Source organism: Periplaneta americana, chromosome 14 (assembly GCF_040183065.1).
Source record: "Periplaneta americana isolate PAMFEO1 chromosome 14, P.americana_PAMFEO1_priV1, whole genome shotgun sequence".
NCBI classification, from domain to species: domain Eukaryota; kingdom Metazoa; phylum Arthropoda; class Insecta; order Blattodea; family Blattidae; genus Periplaneta; species Periplaneta americana.
This window is the reverse complement of record NC_091130.1, coordinates 157,577,277-157,597,951: the sequence shown is the minus strand read 5'-3', so window position 1 is coordinate 157,597,951 and position 20,675 is coordinate 157,577,277. Positions and strand designations below refer to the sequence as shown.

The following is a 20,675-nucleotide window of genomic DNA, read 5'->3' as shown; positions in this document are numbered from 1 at the left end:
CTCTGTGATATGTGTGGAATGCATAGCGTAACATTTTATGGGTATTTGTGCCTTTATCGGATGTTGAGTCCCCATTTTTAAACTTCCTGCGTTATGGATTTTTAAATCACTCGCCCACTTTTATTGTTGTTTCCGGTAAATTAAATTTTCAATTTTTTTTTTCTTTAAAATACCCTTTGATGTGTGTGGATTGCACTGCATAACATTTTGTGGGTATTTGTGCCCTTATCGGATGTTGAGTCGCCATTTTTAAACTTCCTGCAATACAGATTTTTAAATCACTCGCCCACTTTTATTGTTGTTTCCGGTAAATTAAATTTTCAAAAAAATTTTTCTTTTCTTTAAAATACCCTTAGATATGTGTGGAATGCATTGCATAACATTTTATGGGTATTTGTGCCTTTATCGGATGTTGAGTCCCCATTTTTAAACTTCCTGCGTTATGGATTTTTAAATCACTCGCCCACTTTTATTGTTGTTTCCGGTAAATTAAATTTTAAATTTTTTTTTTCTTTAAAATACCCTTTGATATGTGTGGAATGCATTGCATAACATTTTATGGGTATTTGTGCCTTTATCGGATGTTGAGTCCCCATTTTTAAACTTCCTGCGTTATGGATTTTTAAATCACTCGCCCACTTTTATTGTTGTTTCCGGTAAATTAAATTTTCAATTTTTTTTTCTTTAAAATACCCTTTGATGTGTGTGGATTGCACTGCATAACATTTTGTGGGTATTTGTGCCCTTATCGGATGTTGAGTCGCCATTTTTAAACTTCCTGCAATACAGATTTTTAAATCACTCGCCCACTTTTATTGTTGTTTCCGGTAAATTAAATTTTCAAAAAAATTTTTCTTTTCTTTAAAATACCCTTAGATATGTGTGGAATGCATTGCATAACATTTTATGGGTATTTGTGCCTTTATCGGATGTTGAGTCCCCATTTATACTTCCTGCGTTATGGATTTTTAAATCACTCGCCCACTTTTATTGTTGTTTCCGGTAAATTAAATTTTCAAAATTTTTTTTTCTTTAAAATACCATTTGCTGTGTGGAATGCATTGCATAACATTTTGTGGATATTTGTGCCCATATCGGATGTTGAGACGTCACTTTTAAACTTCTTGCGCTATGGATTTTTAAATCACACGCCCTTTTTTATCGGTTTGCAGTAACTTCATTTTTTTTGCTACATTGCCAGACAAAACGGATATAGTTTCTGAACTATTAAAGATACATGCATGAAATTTAGAACACACATTCTTTAGACTATTAGGAAACTTTTCTCTGTAACAGAATTTTGTTAATTGATTACATTTTAAAAATACGTCCGTTTGTTTGCAAGAAAGGAAATCAGAAAATTGTTATTAAATTTTACTTGTTTATTTTACAAACGTAGGGACTAATATCACAATTCTGTTACAGTCAGTTTGTAGAACATGCTTTTGCAAATACATTGCAAAAACTATTTGAATCTATCTTTAAAAACGGTTTAGATATATCGGTTTTAGTACAATCCTGCATTGGGTATATTTTTTTCAAATTTGGGGCCCAAATAATTTTTTTTCAAAATATTTTATTTGGTTGAGTTGCCACAGCTATGAGCTCTCTACACACAACAAATTAATATATTACACCAAATAGGTAAATAGTTTTAAAAATACCATCCTCTCCCCTTAGGTTCAATAGCTTGGCATACTCCAATATTATACAGCGTACAGCAAGAGCAGGAATTCATACTCCGTTAAAATACTTCTTCCGTCATGAATTAAACTTGATAGCACTTCCGTTCGCAAAAGAGGTTCTTCACTTTTTAATTTACGCCCAGATTCCCTACATTCGCCACATTTTGTTGCTGTAGCGTAGAGGAAAAAATTTTCCAATCGTCCACGACCTTAGAAGAAGAAAACAATAAACAAATAATACAAAAAAAATAATAATGACATAAGTTTCGTAACACCCAATCTGAAATAATTTACCCACACTTACTTACTTAGTTACTTACTTGCTTTTTTCTAAGGAACCCGGAGATTCATTGCCGCCCTCACATAAGCCCGCCATTGGTCCCTATCCTGAGCAAGATTAATCCATTCTCTATCATCATATCCCACCTCCCTCAAATCCATTTTAATATTATCTTCCCGTCCATGTGTCGGCCTCCCCAAAGGTCTTTTTCCCTCCGGCCTCCCAACTAACACTCTATATGCATTTCTGGATTCGCCCATACGTGCTACATGCCCTGCCCATCTCAAACGTCTGGATTTAATGTTTCTAATTATGTTAGGTGAAGAATACAATGCGTGCAGTTCTGTGTTGTGTAACTTTCTTCATTGTCCTGTAACTTCATCCCTCTTAGCCCCAAATATTTTTCTAAGCACCTTATTCTCAAACACCCTTAACCTCTGTTCCTCTCTCAAAGTGAAGACCAAATTACACAACCATACAGAACAACCGGTAATGTAACTGTTTTATAAATTCTAACTTTCAGATTTTTTGACAGCAGACTGGATGATAAAAGCTTCTCAACCGAATAATAACACGCATTTCCCATATTTATTCTGTGTTTAACTTCCTCCCGAGTATCATTTTTATTTGTTACTGTTGCTCCAAGATATTTGAACTTCTCCACCTCTTCAAAAGATAAATTTCCAATTTTTATATTTCCATCTCGTACAATATTCTCGTCACGAGACATGATCATATATTTTGTCTTTTCGGGATTTACTTCCAAACCTATCTCTTTACTTGCTTGAAGTAAAATTCCCGTGTTTTCCCTAATCGTTTGTGGATTTTCTCGTAACATATTCACGTCATCCGCATAGACAAGCAGCTGATGTAACCCGTTCAATTCCAAACCCTTTCTGTTATCCTGGACTTTCCTAATGGCATAGTCTAGAGCGAAGTTAAAAAGTATAGGTGATAGTGCATCTCCTTGCTTTAGCCCGCAGTGGATTGGAAAAGCATCTGACAGAAACTGACTTATACGGACTCTGCTGTACGTTTCACTGAGACACATTTTAATTAATCGAACTAGTTTCTTGGGAAAATTTTATGAGTTCTTGTTGAAAAATCTTCAGCGATCTCTTACATTACGGCAAGTTAAAACCATCGATAGTTTACTGCGCATCAGAAGGCGCAGGTGTCCATCTAAATGCGTGTCAGAACGGCACAATTTTTTAAAGCACGAAGAAACTCGGTAGACATGCTGTATTCTTGTCACGATGAACTGGACGTGTAGCATCTTGTATCGAAGTTCCTGCGTCTATGTTGACGTCGGTCATCCATCACGCCGGTTATGAATCTATAATAAAGGCCAGTCGCTTCTTACGCTGGTCAGGTCGCTTTTGCGGATAACTGGGCAAATAAGCAAAGTGACTGAAAAATTTAGTAGGCACTAGCTTTCAGCCCAGAAGTCATATATTTTAAAAATTTAATCCTTTTAGCGTTCAAATATATTACTTTTATTATCCTGATGCATTTATTACAATATTGTTTTTAACACGCTAAAGCAAAGAGATGCACTATCACCTTTACTTCTTAACTTTGCTCTAGAGTATGCCATTAGTAAAGTCCAGGATAACAGAGAGGGTTTGGAATTGAACGGGTTACATCAGCTGCTTGTCTATGTGGATGACGTGAATATGTTAGGAGAAAATCCACGAACGATTAGGGAAAACACGGGAATTTTACTTGAAGCAAGTAAAGAGATAGGTTTGGAAGTAAACCCCGAGAAGTTATAGTATATGATTATGTCTCGTGATCAGAATATAGTACGAAATGGAAATATAAAAATTGGAAATTTATTCTTCGAAGAGATGGAAAAATTCAAATATCTTGGAGCAACAGTAACAAATATAAATGATACTAGGGAGGAAATTAAACGCAGAATAAATATGGGAAATGCCTGTTATTATTCGGTTGAGAAGCTTTTATCATCCAATCTGCTGTCAAAAAATCTGAAAGTTAGAATTTATAAAACAGTTATTACCGGTTATTCTTTATGGTTGTGAAACTTGGACTCTCACTTTGAGAGAGGAACATAGGTTAAGGGTGCTTGAGAATAAGGTGCTTAGAAAAATATTTGGGGCTGAAAGAATGAAGTTACAGGAGAATGGAGAAAGTTACACAACGCAGAACTGCACGCATTGTATTCTTCACCTGACATAATTAGGAACATTAAATCCAGACGTTTGAGATGGGCAGGGCATGTAGCACGTATGGGCTAATCCAGAAATGCCTACAGAGTGATAGTTGGGATGTCGGAGGGAAAAAGACCTTTGGGGAGGCCGAGACATAGATGGGAAGATAATATTAAAATGGATTTGAGGGAGGTGGGATATGATGATAGAGACTGGATTGATCTTGCTCAGGATAGGGACCAATGGCGGGCTTATGTGAGGGCGGCAATGAACCTCCGGGTTCCTTAAAAGCCAGTAAGTAAGGAAGTAAGTAATGTAAATCATTACAATTTATGAGTAAAAAGTTTACCGTTGATTTTAGATTGATGTCGCTCTTGAAGCTAGAGAGGTGTATCTTGCAGAAAACTCTGAATCTGTTAACTCACTTCAATTTACCTAGATATGAGCAATGCTATTGTTCGTAGAAAACGCTCAGACGCCAGTGAAGCTCCTGGCATGTTCTCAAGGGAATTTCGGCATGAATAATCATTATGTCGAGCGGGGTACTGATCTTCAGGCGATCAATGTCAACAGACAATGATTGATACACAATGGTGTTGACATGAAGTACCTCAAGCCCAACAGTTGTGTTATGTACGGGGATCCATCAAACAATGGAGTAGACCTTCTATCATGAACCGTATTACTGAACACTTCTCATCGAGGTTTACTGTCCCTGGTTCGCTTCCCTCGCTCTACTTTTCTGACAACTGGAATTAGATGACTGCTCAATGACAAGAGGGAAAGTAACATTTTAAAATAATTTTGTGACTACTGAATGATTTGAGATACTGGTCCGAAATAATGGAAGAAAACACATTCAATATTAAATTTTGATCATTTATTTACATCGGAATATGTATGATAAGACTTTCTTGTGTTAAATTCTAACGTACCTTGTTTTACATGTTTCGACCTATCGGTCGGTCATCTTCAGAACTGGTCGTTGTAGGTCTTGGCGCCTCTTGTTTTGTTTCCTGTGAGGGTGTGTTCTTGTTGTGTAAAGTGGTGTCAAAGAGTGTGTGTGTTCTGAAATTGAGTTGTGTTAAGAATTTTATTGGGGTGTGTATTATTTTTACTTCAATATTTATTGTACCTGAGTTTTTTTAATGTACTTCACTCCCACCCCTTCTACTAATGAAGTTCAACCGTCCTCCACACAGATCCAAAACCGCATATACAGTCATAGTAGCCTTACGGTCATAGTAAACAGTACGTTACAAAAATATGTTCGCGTTTTCCAGTGACGAAAGAGCTTTCAATATTGCATCATTTTCCATTTAGTCCACACCTGTGGAGTAACAGTTAGAGCGTCTAGCCGTGAAACCAGGTGGCCCGGGTTCGATTCCCGGTCGGGGCAAGTTGCCTGGTTGAGGTTTTTTCCGGGGTTTTCCCTCAACCCAATATGAGCAAATGCTGGGTAACTTTCGGTGTTGGACCCCGGACTCATTTCACCGGCATTATCACCTTCATCTTATTCAGACGCTAAATAACCTAAGCTGTTGATAAAGCGTCGTAAAATAACCCAATAAAATAAAATAAATTTTCCATTTGCCTACGTCGCATCCCAGTTTCCCCTACCTGCTTCTATTCGCCTCTCTGTAAAGGCTAGTGGCTGGGCTGTCTTAGCTCTTTTCTGAGAACATTAACTTCTGTTAGGAATTGGACGTCTACGTAATATTATACCCATACAATTGTTTAAAATAACTTAAATAAAAGGGCCTCGTTAAGTAATTAATTATCACGTCATTTCCCCCCTTTCTATGACCCTGCGGCATAACTACTTGGACGGACAGTAGATAGCATGTCTGAGTAATTTTATCTTTTCGGATCGGGCAGAAGTGAAGATTGAATTTACAGTACGTAAGGTCTCTTTTATAGAGTAGGTACAGAATTATTTCAACATGAGTTACTAGTACGAAGTACGATCCTGGTAATTGGAATTACGTACAATAGTCTATAGTGCGATAATATGCACATTAGAACTGAAGCCTGTATCGAAATGAACGGCCACCATTTTCAAAAATGTGTTTAAATATCCATATTATGATTATTTTTCAATTTAACTTCATTCTCTATACTGTACGCTAATGTGCTGTAGACAGTATAATATACACTGCATAATGAATACGTCCGCATGGACAGCTCAGTTCGTGAGTAAAAACACTCACTGTTAATACTGTACTGCAAAAAAAATGTTATGTTTTATTTAACGACACTAGTAACTGCAGAGGTTATATCAGCGTCGCCGGATGTGCCGGAATTTTGTCCCACAGGAGTTCTTTTACATGCCAGTAAATCTACTGACATGAGCCTGTCACATATAAGCACACTTAAATGCCATCAACCTGGCTCGGGATCGAACCCGCAACCTTGGGCATAGAAGGCCAGCGCTATACCAACTCGCCAACCAGGTCGACACTACTGTATTTTCATTAAACAAAAACCCAATGAAAATTATCAAACTGAAAATCGCGATATTTCCTAGTTTACGTAAATGAATGAACTACTTTTCTTCCCTCTTATACCTAGTAAAGTGATTTGTTTGTATATTACGCCAGTATCATCGAACCGAAGGGAGTAGCAAACGATGTTTGCGGTTCTTAATCGTTGATCCAAAGGTATAGCCAGGTTAATATTAGAAATGTTAGTAAAAATAAAATGATGTCCCTGTATATATACATAAGAATTCATCTCTATACCGCTATTGCGTTTGTTTCAGGTAAATACGAGTAAGTACTGAAATTCAGACAAGCACGATTGTATGTTTAAGTTGTAAAGACATTATGGCATGATATTTGTCTCGCTTTAAGAGTCTTTCTTCTTTATTCAGTACGTCTTCAACTCTTTGGCTGTCATTGTCACGAACAGGCACATTTTGTCACAGTGACCCAGAACACAAACACGCCGCCTTCTCTTGTTCAAAGTTTTGATGTACAGTTATTAATTTCATGACTTTTTCTTGAGAAGATGCGTGCTTCACAACCGACTTGACATTATAAAAGTTTGCGATGCTTTTTGTTTGACGAGTCGCTGTACATCCGCCTCAAAAACCATCACCGCAGAGCTGCAAGGAATTCAATGCCGGCATTACAGCGCGCTACTTTAAGAGCAAATACAGGTCGTTAGATCTCCACTCGTTAACGCTTAGTTATCTGTGCTCATGCCACTTAGCGGGATTAAACGCCAAGACTTCAGCGCATCCACCAGACTTGTTATGCTATTTAAAGTAAACCGTGCCACGTGAATGGCATATCGTCGGCTTAGAGTGTAAACCTGCTAACCGCCAAAAAAAAAAATTACAAGTGAAGCAAAAAACTGAGTTTAAATTATTACTATTTAATACGAGAAAAACTCGTACCGGCACCGGGAATCGAACCCAGGACCTCTCAGCTCTGCACGCTGAGCGCTCTTTCCAACTGAGCTATGCCGGGACACGATATGAGTTTAAGTTAACTCTGAAACTTTAGGACTAAATCCAAAGTACAGGTACAAATGCCATATACAATTACTTGTAACTTTAAAATTATATAAATAACTGCTCCATGATAAAAAAAAAACACAATTAGCAAAACTAGAAATGTATCGTAATCTCAATCCAACATCCCGTAATGACGATTTACCAGTGATATTTTCTTGTTTCCTCTTTTATTAATGTCACTTACCTGATTCACTCTTTCTTTCATGTTTGTTTATTTATTTATTTATTTACTTGCTTATTTATTTATTTATTTTACTTTATTTATTTATCTATTTATTTATTTAATTAATTTAATTAATTAATTTAATTTATTTATTTAATTAATTTAATTAATTAATTTTATTTATTTATTTAATTTGTTTATCTTATTTATTTAATTACTTAATATATTTATTTAATTAATTTATTTTATTTATTTAATTATTTATTTATTTAAATGTGTAATTATTTATTTACTTAAATTTGTAATTATTTATTTCTTTAATAAATTTCTTGACTAGCCGTACCCGTGCGCTCCGCTGCACCCGTTAGAAATAAATATAAAGTAATTACATAATTAAAGTAGGACATTTGATCCAGGGAACATTCGTGTTTGATAGAAGGATAAATCGTTTAATATGTTACTTAATTTAAATTGTATTTAAAATATTAAAATGCGATCATTTTGATCCAGAGACCACTCATTTGGTGCAATGACAATTCCTTTAACATGTTTCTTAATTGTTATTACCAATTATTTTTGGAAAAGCGAAAATTAACAGAAAAATTTTGGCTACAGATTTATTATTATGTTTATATTATATTATATTATGAAAAAGTGTGTTGATAACGGATGTACTCGAATTAGAAAGTTTTTAATTTGTTGTGGGAGTTCTTGAATCTCAGGAGGAACAACTTTTACAACAGCGCAACATAATCTGCTTGGCTCATTACCCAATTTTTTTGCATTGCATTTATTGCATATGTATTTTATGTATTTTAACACGATTCAATTGAGCATAGTTAAAATTTGAATTATAAAATAATGGATTGCTAAGCTAACGTACTATTACTGCATACTAAATCAATACACTCTCGTTGTTCGTTAATTCTCAGAGATAAAAATGAATATGTTCATAAACATTATTATAAGAAATACAGGAAATGAATATACAGAATAACCTATCAAGTTTTCTGTGCATAAGAAGCTATTTTAATCTTACCTGTCCTCAATTCACTCACAAGTTACTGTAATAACAGTATAGCATTATGTCCATCTAGAGAAACTACACTTTCCAATGGTGAAATAATAATTAATTATACAAATCGGTTAATTTAGCTTCCGATATTACTTCATAAAACACAGAAACATTGTCTGTAGGCTATGTTTCATAGCTTTCGATTGTTGTGTCCAAGGCCCCTTATAGACGAAGTCATTTGTTTTTTATTTCAATACACCGCCTTAGATGGCAGTTATTTTAATTTTAAAACTCATTTATCTCATTAAATATCAGTCCTATCAAAATTTTTCAGAGAACAAACCTTATCAGAAATCATTTTTAAAGAAACTTTTGTTATGTAACATATTTCACAAAAATCAGTAATAAGCGAGGTATTTCGATTTATTTAATTCAGGCCTCTTTATAACCCCCCTTTTAAATAAAGTATTTTGAATGCCATATAGCGTATAGTCTAAGTTACAACGAACTTAATTTATATTCCAATTTTCATCGAAATCGGTTCAGCCATTATCGCGTGAAAAGGCAACAAACATACGTAGACAGACAGACAGACAGACAGACATACAAACAAAAATTAAAAAAAAAGCGATTTTCGGTTTCAGGGTGGTTAATTATATATGTTAGGACCAATTATTTTTGGAAAATCGAAAATTATCAGAAAAATTTCGGCTACAGATTTATTATTAGTATAGATGTAATATGTTTATTTATTTAATACAATTTATTTATTTTATTTATTTACTGGGGTTCTGTAAGAAGGGAGAGCTACTGCGTAACAATAGACCCCATCGTGCCCGTACAGCAATTGCCAACCTGCTAAGAAACAGAGGATGGGAAGCACATGAGGAGATTCACTGTGTGTCTGAAGATGGTTCTCATAGAAGAGTCGATATAACTGGCATCAATAGAAGAACCCAGAAAGCGATGGTCTTAGACCCTACGATTTGCTTTGAACGAGACACGAATCAAGCACTGCAGATAAATGATGACAAGCGAGCTAAATATGTACCTTGTCTTCCACACCTCAGTGAAAAATATGGCATTTCGCTTTACAACTGGGATGTTGCAGGATTACTATTTGGAGCGAGGAGTTGTTAACCAAACATTTACATGTAATATGCTTAAACCCTTTAAAATTCCCTTTTATGAGGTTCAGAAGATTGTAATGGAAATTCTTAAGGCCCCTCTTCAAATTCTACACTATCATCTATATGTTAACACGTAAATTTTTGTTTTAATGTACAAATCGAATCAGTATTTTGCTCGTTTCATTTCCCTTTATCTTTTATGTTTCCGGATCACAGTGGTCAACCTCACTTGAGGACGGATGATTTGAAATAAATCTTAGTAGCTTAATTATTTATTTAATATGTATTCAATTTATTTCTTTAATAAATTTATTTATTTATCCATTATCAAAATTTACAAAAACCAAAACACAAAGCACTGCAGCATGCCAATAGCATGTGAAAGTCTATAAAAAAAAACTGAGCATCACGGTGCAATGTGGTCAAAGAGGATAGGTAACACGAGTGTATACTAACTTTTAAACGATCAAGAAGGCTGTGGAGATGAGTATATATTAGGTAGAATGTCTTTATTCTTACGAAAATGAGTATGTTCTAGTGGATACGAGTATATAATCACAGAAAGTGCTCATACTCAAAAGTATAAACCTTGAGAAAGTACTTAAGCTTTATTCTTACTACCCAATGTCTATGCTTGTAAATTCTCACGTAAGATCCATGAAATGCAATAAACGAAATGAAACGAAAACTGACATCTTGCTTCGCTCCATCACAAAATCTCTCCTATGACTCGCTTTCTACAGACGCATCGAATCGGACAGATGAATTTCGTGTTAACTGGGGTGTGCATTAACACGGGGTTGTAATGATATGTTAACGCTGTGGTATTAGCCATTACACGTTGCAATTTATTGGAAATTGATCGACGAATGGCGTATGTAAATCACTTCATCACTACTGAATATTTATTGGCATTGGCTGAGGGGTGACAGTTGAAGGTCGCCGTAATGTAAGACCTTCACATTTAATGCCACGGTAGTTCTTTTCAAAGTTGCCTGTGTGAAACAGGTCACAATGTTTGTGTTTCTGCTTCGATGTAAAATTAAGCAGTGCATATTTTTTTTCATCTGTGAGAATGGATTAGCTATTTCCATATTAATGTATGATAATGCACTTCGTAGTTTTTCAGAGTAGAGTTGTCGCTCTGTCTGATTTACAAAGTCACGGCATAGATCTCTGTTACCTGATAAAAACTCTCATTTCTGAAAATTAGTTACCTTGGTAATGAAACAAGTGAACTAATATCTAGTTTGGTCTGTATACTATATGACGTCAAGATACGAATCTATCATGTATACGGATATTATTTTTACACTCTTTTCAAAATGAAATGTGATGGAAATGAAATTGTTTCATAAGGGATGAGGGTGACATTGAAAATATTACGTTCTATTGGCTGTCTTGAAAATATAATGTGAAAAGTTTTGAATGTAATACTCGTGTATGCCAGTCTGGAAAGTTTCCATACATCAACATATTCTAAAAATAAAATAGAATACGTTGTTTACAAGCTCCACAAGAAATGTTGATATAATTATACAGTGTGTGTGTAAATCATTCGCACAGTTCCGTTTGCATCACCATCAGAGTCATATTTACAAACGCACAGGTGCGCACCTCCGTATGCATTAATAGACATGAGTCTCGATTAACATGAATATCCTTTAACAGCCCATCCATCCCACTATTATATTACGTAGGATGTGAATCAAATTCTACTAATAGCACATGCTACCGTCATCTTCAGGACTGTCTTCACAACTACGGAAAGAGGCTGAAACCTTTCGCCGTAATGGTTTCAGTATGCCGGAGGTCATTAAAAACACGCATGGGATGTCTGACTCTTTTACAGGGACTGCTAGGACAACAAAACACAGAGAGTAGCTAGTACAGAAGAAATTATTTATACTTATTTATTTATTCATTCGCTTATTTACTTTTATTATTTTCTTCTTTTATTACCATTTACTTAATTATTTCTTATTTCCATTCATATTCACATATTTATTTATTTTACTCATTTATTTATAATTTACTTACTTAGATATTCACTTAATTAATTACGTTCTTATTTCATTACTTTTTAGTTATTCACTTCCATATCTATTTATATTTATTTACATTTATTTACCTACCGGTATTAATTTATTCATTATTAATTTAGTCATAAATTAATTTATTTACTTATTTATATTTATTTACTTATTATTTATTTATATTTTATTTTATTTAGGTATTCACTCATTTATTTATTTATTTACTTATTTATTTGCTTATTTATTTTTATTTATTTTATTTAGACATTGATTTATTTATTTAATTAGTCTCTTGTTTACTTATTTGCCAATAGTGATTTACTTAATAATTTACTTTTATTTATTTATTTGTTTAATTAGTCACTTGTTTACTTTTTTGCCTGTAGTTATTTTTTTACTTACTAATTTACATTTATTTATTTATTTAATTAGTCACTTGTTTACTTATTTGCCTATAGTGATTTACTTAATAATTTACTTTTATTTATTTATTTATTTATTTATTTAATTAGTCACTTGTTTACTTATTTGCCTATAGTGATTTACTTAATAATTTACTTTTATTTATTTATTTGTTTAATTAGTCACTTGTTTAATTATTTGCCTGTAGTTATTTTTTTACTTACTAATTTACATTTATTTATTTATTTATTTAGTCACTTGTTTACTTATTTGCCTGTAGTGATTTACTTAATAATTTACTTTTATTTATTTATTTATTTAGTCACTTGTTTACTTATTTGCCTGTAGTGATTTACTTAATAATTTACATTTATTTATTTATTTAATTAGTCACTTGTTTACTTATTTGCCTATAGTGATTTACTTAATAATTTACTTTTATTTATTTATTTGTTTAATTAGTCACTTGTTTAATTATTTGCCTGTAGTTATTTTTTTACTTACTAATTTACATTTATTTATTTATTTAATTAGTCACTTGTTTACTTATTTGCCTATAGTGATTTACTTAATAATTTACTTTTATTTATTTATTTATTTATTTATTTAATTAGTCACTTGTTTACTTATTTGCCTATAGTGATTTACTTAATAATTTACTTTTATTTATTTATTTGTTTAATTAGTCACTTGTTTAATTATTTGCCTGTAGTTATTTTTTTACTTACTAATTTACATTTATTTATTTATTTATTTAGTCACTTGTTTACTTATTTGCCTGTAGTGATTTACTTAATAATTTACATTTATTTATTTATTTATTTAGTCACTTGTTTACTTATTTGCCTGTAGTGATTTACTTAATAATTTACTTTTATTTATTTATTTAATTAGTCACTTGTTTACTTATTTGCCTATAGTGATTTACTTAATAATTTACTTTTATTTATTTATTTATTTAGTCACTTGTTTACTTATTTGCCTGTAGTGATTTACTTACTAATTTAATTTAATTTATTTATTTATTTATTTATTTACTCACTTATTTACTTACTGTATTTGCCTACTTACTGATTTGTATACTTACTTTTATTTATCTACATTTATTTATTTATTTATTCTATAAATAACAGAAAATCCTTGTGGGTTCCAGCTTTTTTACAGTATAATACCAGTCTAAATATAAATAAATAATTTATTCTACTCGCAATCTTAAAAAAAATATTCTCATTATCCAGGCCGCAAAAATAGGAAGTATTGATCACTGCCCGCTGAAATGCCAATATCTTCAGCATGAATTGAAATCACATGCATATTTTTAATGGCTGTATACAACAAATAGAGCCTAGTCATGTATAAGCCCTACCAAATGTGAAGGGTGTTACGAAATGAAGTGTGTAATTAGTGTAATTCGGTGCTTCGAAATGTGCAAAGTCATGTGTCCGCAGGGCTGCCAATGTTTAGGACAAGAGAGATCAATGGGAACACCTTTTTAATTGCCAACCGTTACAGATATGGTATACATACCATTTCATATGCAGGCCGCACAATTTGGAGTGTAGATCAGTATTACCAATTCTATTACATAACTCTTACAACATCATAACCATCATCATCATAATCATCACCATCATCATCTCTACATTATCGCAACCTACTTCAAAACTAATAAATAGTAAGAAATCAAACTAATAAAGCCAAATATAATGTAAAAACGGTTTCCTTCTTACTAAATAGTAAAATAGACTATTCGTAGCAGCTCTAAAAGGTTGTAAAATATATCAATCCCATAAACATATTTTCTATTGCAGATGATAGGGGAAAATGAAGAGTTTTGGTGAAATGATAAGGAAAAACTCTCTACAACGACTGCTATATCTGCCATAAATTCTTTGGTCGGCGAGAAAAGGCACATAGGGGAGAGTTGGGTACTATCGGACATCGGGTAATATCGGACAGTGAGTTTCTTTCATCTACAACCAGATGATAGTACCTGAATGACATGGTTACGTTTCTGTGATGTCGCATAAAGTTACGTAACCACGTCATTCAGGTACTACCATCTATACAACTAAATAAATAAGTAAATAAATAAATAAGTAAATAAATAGACAAATAAATAAATAAGTAAATAAAGAAATAAATAAATAAATGAATAAGTAAATAAATAAATAAATAGAGAAATAAATAAATGAGTAAATAAATAAGTAAATAAATAAATAAATAGACCAATAAATAAATGAATAAATAAATCAATGAATAAATAAGTAAAATAATGAATAAGTAAATAAATAAATAAGTAAATAAATAAATAATTAAATACATAGACAAATAAATAAATAAATAAGTAAATAAATAAGTAAATAAATAAATAAGTAAATAAATAAATAAATATACAAATAAATAAATGAGTAAATAAATAAGTAAGTAAATAAATAAATAGACCAATAAATAAATGAATAAATAAATGAATGAATGAATAAGTAAAAAAATGAATAAATAAGTAAATAAATAAGTAAATAAATAGACAAATAAATAAATAAATAAGTAAATAAATAAGTAAATAAATAAATGAATAAATAAATAAGTAAATAAATAAATAAATACACAAATAAATAAATGAATAAATAAATAAGTAAATAAATAAATAAATAGACCAATAAATAAATGAATAAATAAATGAATGAATAAATAAGTAAAAAAATGAATAAATAAGTAAATAAATAAATAAGTAAATAAATATACAAATAAATAAATAAATAAGTAAATAAGTAAATAAATAAATGAATAAATAAATAAGTAAATAAATAAATAAATAGACAAATAAATAAATGAGTAAATAAATAAGTAAATAAATAGACCAATAAATATATGAATAATTAAATGTATGAATAAATAAGTAAAAAAATGAATAAATAAGTAAATAAATAAATAAGTAAATAAATAAATAAGTAAATAAAAAATAAATAAATATATGAATAAATAAATAAATAAGTAAATAAATAAATAGATTAATAAATAAATTAATAAATAAGTAAATAAATAAATAAGTAAGTAAATAAATAAATAGATAAATAAATAAATAAGTAAATAAATAAATAAATATCAAAACGATAGAAGCATCTAAGTGCCGAAATAATTTTCAGTCACATTCCGATAGGAGATAACATCTTCCGTCTTCATACGGTTACAGTATGTAAGTGAAATGCGCCTCTTTGCACTACCCTCTAAGCTAGGAGTTATTTTAGAGTGTGAAAGCTAGAGTAACATCGGGTAGATAGGTCGTTTTTCAGTACATTAAAACAGGTGAAGTATGCACGTTATCCTTGGTAAAGAATGGCAGCTTTCACTTTGCTTATAGTGCAGTAAGGGGAAATACCAGAAGAGCACGTGATGTGCTCATCTTCGCCAAGTAAGACAGCACATTTCCTACCACACATCTACGACTAAGGAGTCGAGAACTTTCCAGAAAATGAACAAGGTTCAAAGCCCGAAACAGCTGTTCAAATTGCAGGATTTGATGACGACATTCTTGAAGACATTTAAGTCTCCATGACAACCACTAGAACCTCGCATGATTTTCCTCAGCTATTGCAATGTGTCCATTGCTTTCGTGATCCCTTTATGAGGACGTCAAATCAACCTATATACTCATTTAATTCATTTATTCATAGTATTCTGTCCAAGGACAGGTCTTTTACTGCAAACCCAGCATTCACCAATCTTTCCTATTTTCTGCCTTCCTCTTTGTCTCCTCATATGATCCACTTATCTTAATGTCGTCTATCATCTGATATCTTCTTCTGCCCCTAAATTTTCTCTCTTTCACCATTTCTTCCAGTACATCCTTCAGTAGGCAGTTTCCTCTCAACCAGTGACTCAACCTCTTCCTGATCAGTTTCAGCATCATTCCTTCTTCACCCATTCTTTCCAACACAGCTTCATTTCTTATTCTGTCTGTCCATTTCACGCGTTCCATTCTTCTCCATATTCACATTTCAAATGCTTCCATTCGCTTCTCTTCACTTCGTCGTAATGTCCATGTTTCTGCCCCACATAATGCGACACTCCAAACAAAGCACTTCACCCATCTCATCCTTCCGCAGAAGATGCTCCTTTTTCTATTAAAAACTTCCTTAGCCATTGCTATCCTCCTTTTGGCTTCCTGGCAACAGCTCATGTTACTGCCTATACAGGGTGATCAGTTTGGGTATGGATAAAATAAAAACACCGTAAAACATTTGCTACTGAACTTTATTTGTTTAGGAAAAACACGGGAATTTTACTGGAAGCAAGTAAAGAAATAGGTTTGAAAGTAAATCCCGAAAAGACAAAGTATATGATTATGTCTCGTGACGACAATATTGTACGAAATGGAAATATAAAAATTGGAAATTTTTTTCTTTTGAAGAGCTGGAGAAGTTCAAATATGTGGGAGCAACAGTAACAAATATAAATGATACTCGGGAGGAAATTAAACACAGAATAAATACGGGAAATGCCTGTTATTATTCTGTTGAGAAGCATTTATCATCCAGTCTGCTGTCAAAAAATGTGAAAGTTAGAATTTATAAAACAGTTATATTACCGGTTGTTCTGCATGGTTGTGAAACTTGGACTCTCACTTTGACAGATGAACAGAGACTAAGGATGTTTGAGAATAAGGTTCTTAGGAAAATATTTGGGGCTAAGAGGGATGAAGTTACAGGAAAATGGAGAAAGTTACACAACACAGAACTGCACGCATTGTATTCTTCACCTGACATAATTAGGAACATTAAATCCAGACGTTTGAGATGGGCAGGGCATGTAGCACGAATAGGCGAATCCAGAAATGCATATAGAGTGTTAGCTGGGAGGCCGAAGGGAAAAAGACCTTTGAGGAGGCCGAGGTGTAGATGGGAAGATAATATTAAAGTGGATTTGAGGGAGATAGGATATGATGATAGAGACTGGATTAATCTTGCTCAGGATAGGGACCGATGGCGGGCTTATGTGAGGGCGGCAATGAACCTCCGGGTTCCTTAAAAGCCAGTAAGTAAGTAAGTAAGTATTATTATTATTACTATTATTACTATTACAATTATTATTACTATTACAGTTTCAATTATTATTATTAATATTATTACATCACTTGTGCACATTTACTAATAAGCTATTACACAGTAGCCTACTTTCGTGAAATAGGATCTTGCTAATCAGCTCATGACAGAATCGAACCCATGTCCGAGTATAGTGTCGGATCAATAGAAAGATGCTCTGTCGCCTGAGCTACACCGGTGGCTACCATGAATTGCGGAAGAACAGAGATTGGGAAAGAAGTCAAGCGAATACTCCTAATGTATCCAGAAATAAGTTTCTCTTATAAGGGAATTTCATGCAGTCCTGTGAACTGCTCGGTTTGCTAACTGAGGCACCACAAGGCGCGACGATGTAACTTGATCTTACTTCGTGGAGAGAAGAATGAAATTGCCAGTTGTGAGTAATTTGATTTGAGTAACAGCTGCCGAGCGTTCGGCACCGCTCAACGGATGTGGGAAAGTCTTCGAATGAATTACACTTCAAATATCTCCAGTGAAAACAGAGAGAATAATTTTAGTACTAATGTAAGACAAAGATTAAGTTCATGCGAATTAATTAATTAATCTGCTTACACTTCTTCCTCAACACTTCTCGCCACTTAGCGAACATCGAGCTGGAAGAAATAAACCTGGATCTCACGCCGAGTAGAGGAAGTCGCAGCTTTCTCTAGCTAGCGACACTTTCGCTATTAAAGAATGTGATGTTCTATTGCCTTGCGTCAACACTTGCCTTAAGAGTAACTATGGAAACAGGCAAGAGAAAACACTCCAGGAATTATTTACTCATCACACAACCCGTTTCAAACATCGACGAAGTGTTAGAATATTGTCGACCATAACAACTAAAGGCTGGTTCACAATAAACCGGGAACGAGAACCAGAATGAAAGCGAGAAGCAGAGGACGTGAATATGAAAATTTTTGTTTCACAATAAACCGAGAACGTAGACGACTATGCATATCGATATGCATTTCAATAACGATATGTGAAGTCGATATTACGCATTCTGATGTTATTTGTGTATAATTGACCAATGGCGTTCTCTCATGAGTACAAGGCAGCCAACATAAACACAGGTTAACCAACTTCGAAATTTCAACTGAAACATTTCATTAGATACGTTATTATAAATATGCCCATGCATCTTTATTATCACAACCTATTTTAAGTCTACCATAACGTAAAATAATTAGAGAAGAAACATTTGTAATAGAACAAAAATAAACACAACAGTAGTTATTGAATTGAAGCATGAATATGTAGTGTGTAATACAACCAATACAGTAATAAAATATGATTCACTTACGGTCGGTGTTCAAAGATGCAGCTATTTGTCATCTTTATACGAGGCGCGCCGCTTATCGTAAACGTGAGGATTTTCCTCAACACTCAATATTAGAATCTCATCAAATAAAACTTGCTCCATGATGCACAGCACAGAACAAAATAATGCATAGGTTATGTCACGGCCTTCTTGCTACAAAATATACGACGACAAAATACCTTTTAGACGGCAATAGAATGAATCTAGTGGGCTGTGATCGGAAACGTGAACGCCAAAGTTGAAACTTGGCCAACTCTCCGTTCCCGATCCCGGGCTCCGGCAAGCTTTTCGTCAATTGTGAATGCTCACATTTAAATGTACACATTTTAACAATTTTGTCGTTTTCGTTTTCGTTCCGATTCTCGTTTCCGGTTTATTGTGAACCAGCCTTAATACCGCGACAGCTACTTTATAAACATTGTGTGTAGCATAAATTGGCCGATATGGCATTATTACTTACTCACTGGCTTTTAAGGAACCCGGAGGTTCATTGCCGCCCTCACATAAGCCCGCCATAGGTCCATATCCTGAACAAGATTAATCCAGTCTCTACCATCATATCCCACCTCCCTCAAATCCATTTTAATATTATCCTCCTATCTACGTCTCGGCCTCCCTAAAGGTCTTTTTCCCTCCGGCCTCCCAACTAACACTCTATATGCATTTCTGGATTCGCCCTTACGTGCTACATGCCCTGCCCATCTCAAACGTCTGGATTTAATGTTCCTAATTATGTCAGGTGAAGAATACAATGCGTGCAGATTTGTGTTGTGTAACTTTCTCCATTCTCCTGTAACTTCATCCCTCTTAGCCCCAAATATTTTCCTGAGAACCTTATTCTCAAACACCCTTAACCTATGTGCTTCTCTCAAAGTGAGAGTCCAAGTTTCATAACCATACAGAACAACCGGTAATATAACTGTTTTATAAATTCTAACTTTCAGATTTTTCGACAGCAGACTGGATGATAAAAGCTTCCCAACCGAATAATAATAGGCATTTCCCATATTTATTCTGTGTTTAATTTCCTCCCGAGTGTCATTTATATTTGTTACTGTTGCTCCAAGATACGGCATTATTATCATTATTATTAATATTAATATTATTATTATTATTAATATTATTATTATTATTATTATTATTATTATTTTGTGCTCCATGCTATCATTACTGCGACCACATGGAGTACCAAGAAGCCAATAGTGTCTAAAACTTAAATAATTTAAGGATAAAGTTTGCTATGAAAAATTTTTCTACTCTTAATGCATACACTAGGGGGAAAGGAACTGGTTACCCTACTCCATTATCTCTTGGCCTGGTTGCCTCATAAGTGGTGCCTTCTTGGTGTCACTTGTGAGGTTCAGACCTGTCTTCCAACAGTTGACTAAACAACAAAAGTGCATACACTCCTCCATAACTTTCTACAAGAACTTTATATATAGCCTGATATGTTTGTATGTATGTATGTATGTATGTATGTATGTATGTATGACACCGACAAAGCACACAACACTCAAGCCCGTAATAGCCTTTCGTCAGGCATGGGTTCCGATGCAGCTATAGAGCAAGTTAAAAGTTAGGACTGGCCCATTCAGCCCGGTTTTTATAAGCTCAGTCCAGGCGGGACCCAAGAAAGCCTGCCTGTTTGCTCGTGTTATAAGGTAGAGTGACTTGCATTCACGGAAGCCAGTCTGCGCTGGCTAAGATGAAACAGTACTAGTTTGAAACCTAAGTTCGTTGGCTATTTAGTCACTTCAGAGAAATCTGTATTTTCTGGTAAAATTCTTGATTAGAGAAACATAGTTTCACAATTTATTACAGTACAGAATTTAATAAAATAATAAGATAAATAATTGTTACACATT

At 33.3% G+C, this 20,675-nt stretch overlaps 1 protein-coding gene and 1 non-coding gene across 2 annotated transcripts in view; both read right to left on the bottom strand.

The window, feature by feature from the left end:
- Positions 1-20,675, bottom strand: part of LOC138713919 (dipeptidase 1-like) — a 1,227,883-nt gene that overhangs the window by 691,753 nt on the left and 515,455 nt on the right. The gene's annotated exons all lie outside the window — the stretch shown is intronic.
- Positions 7,537-7,612, bottom strand: TRNAC-GCA (transfer RNA cysteine (anticodon GCA)). The gene has a single exon. It is a non-coding gene; the product is annotated as a tRNA-Cys (tRNA).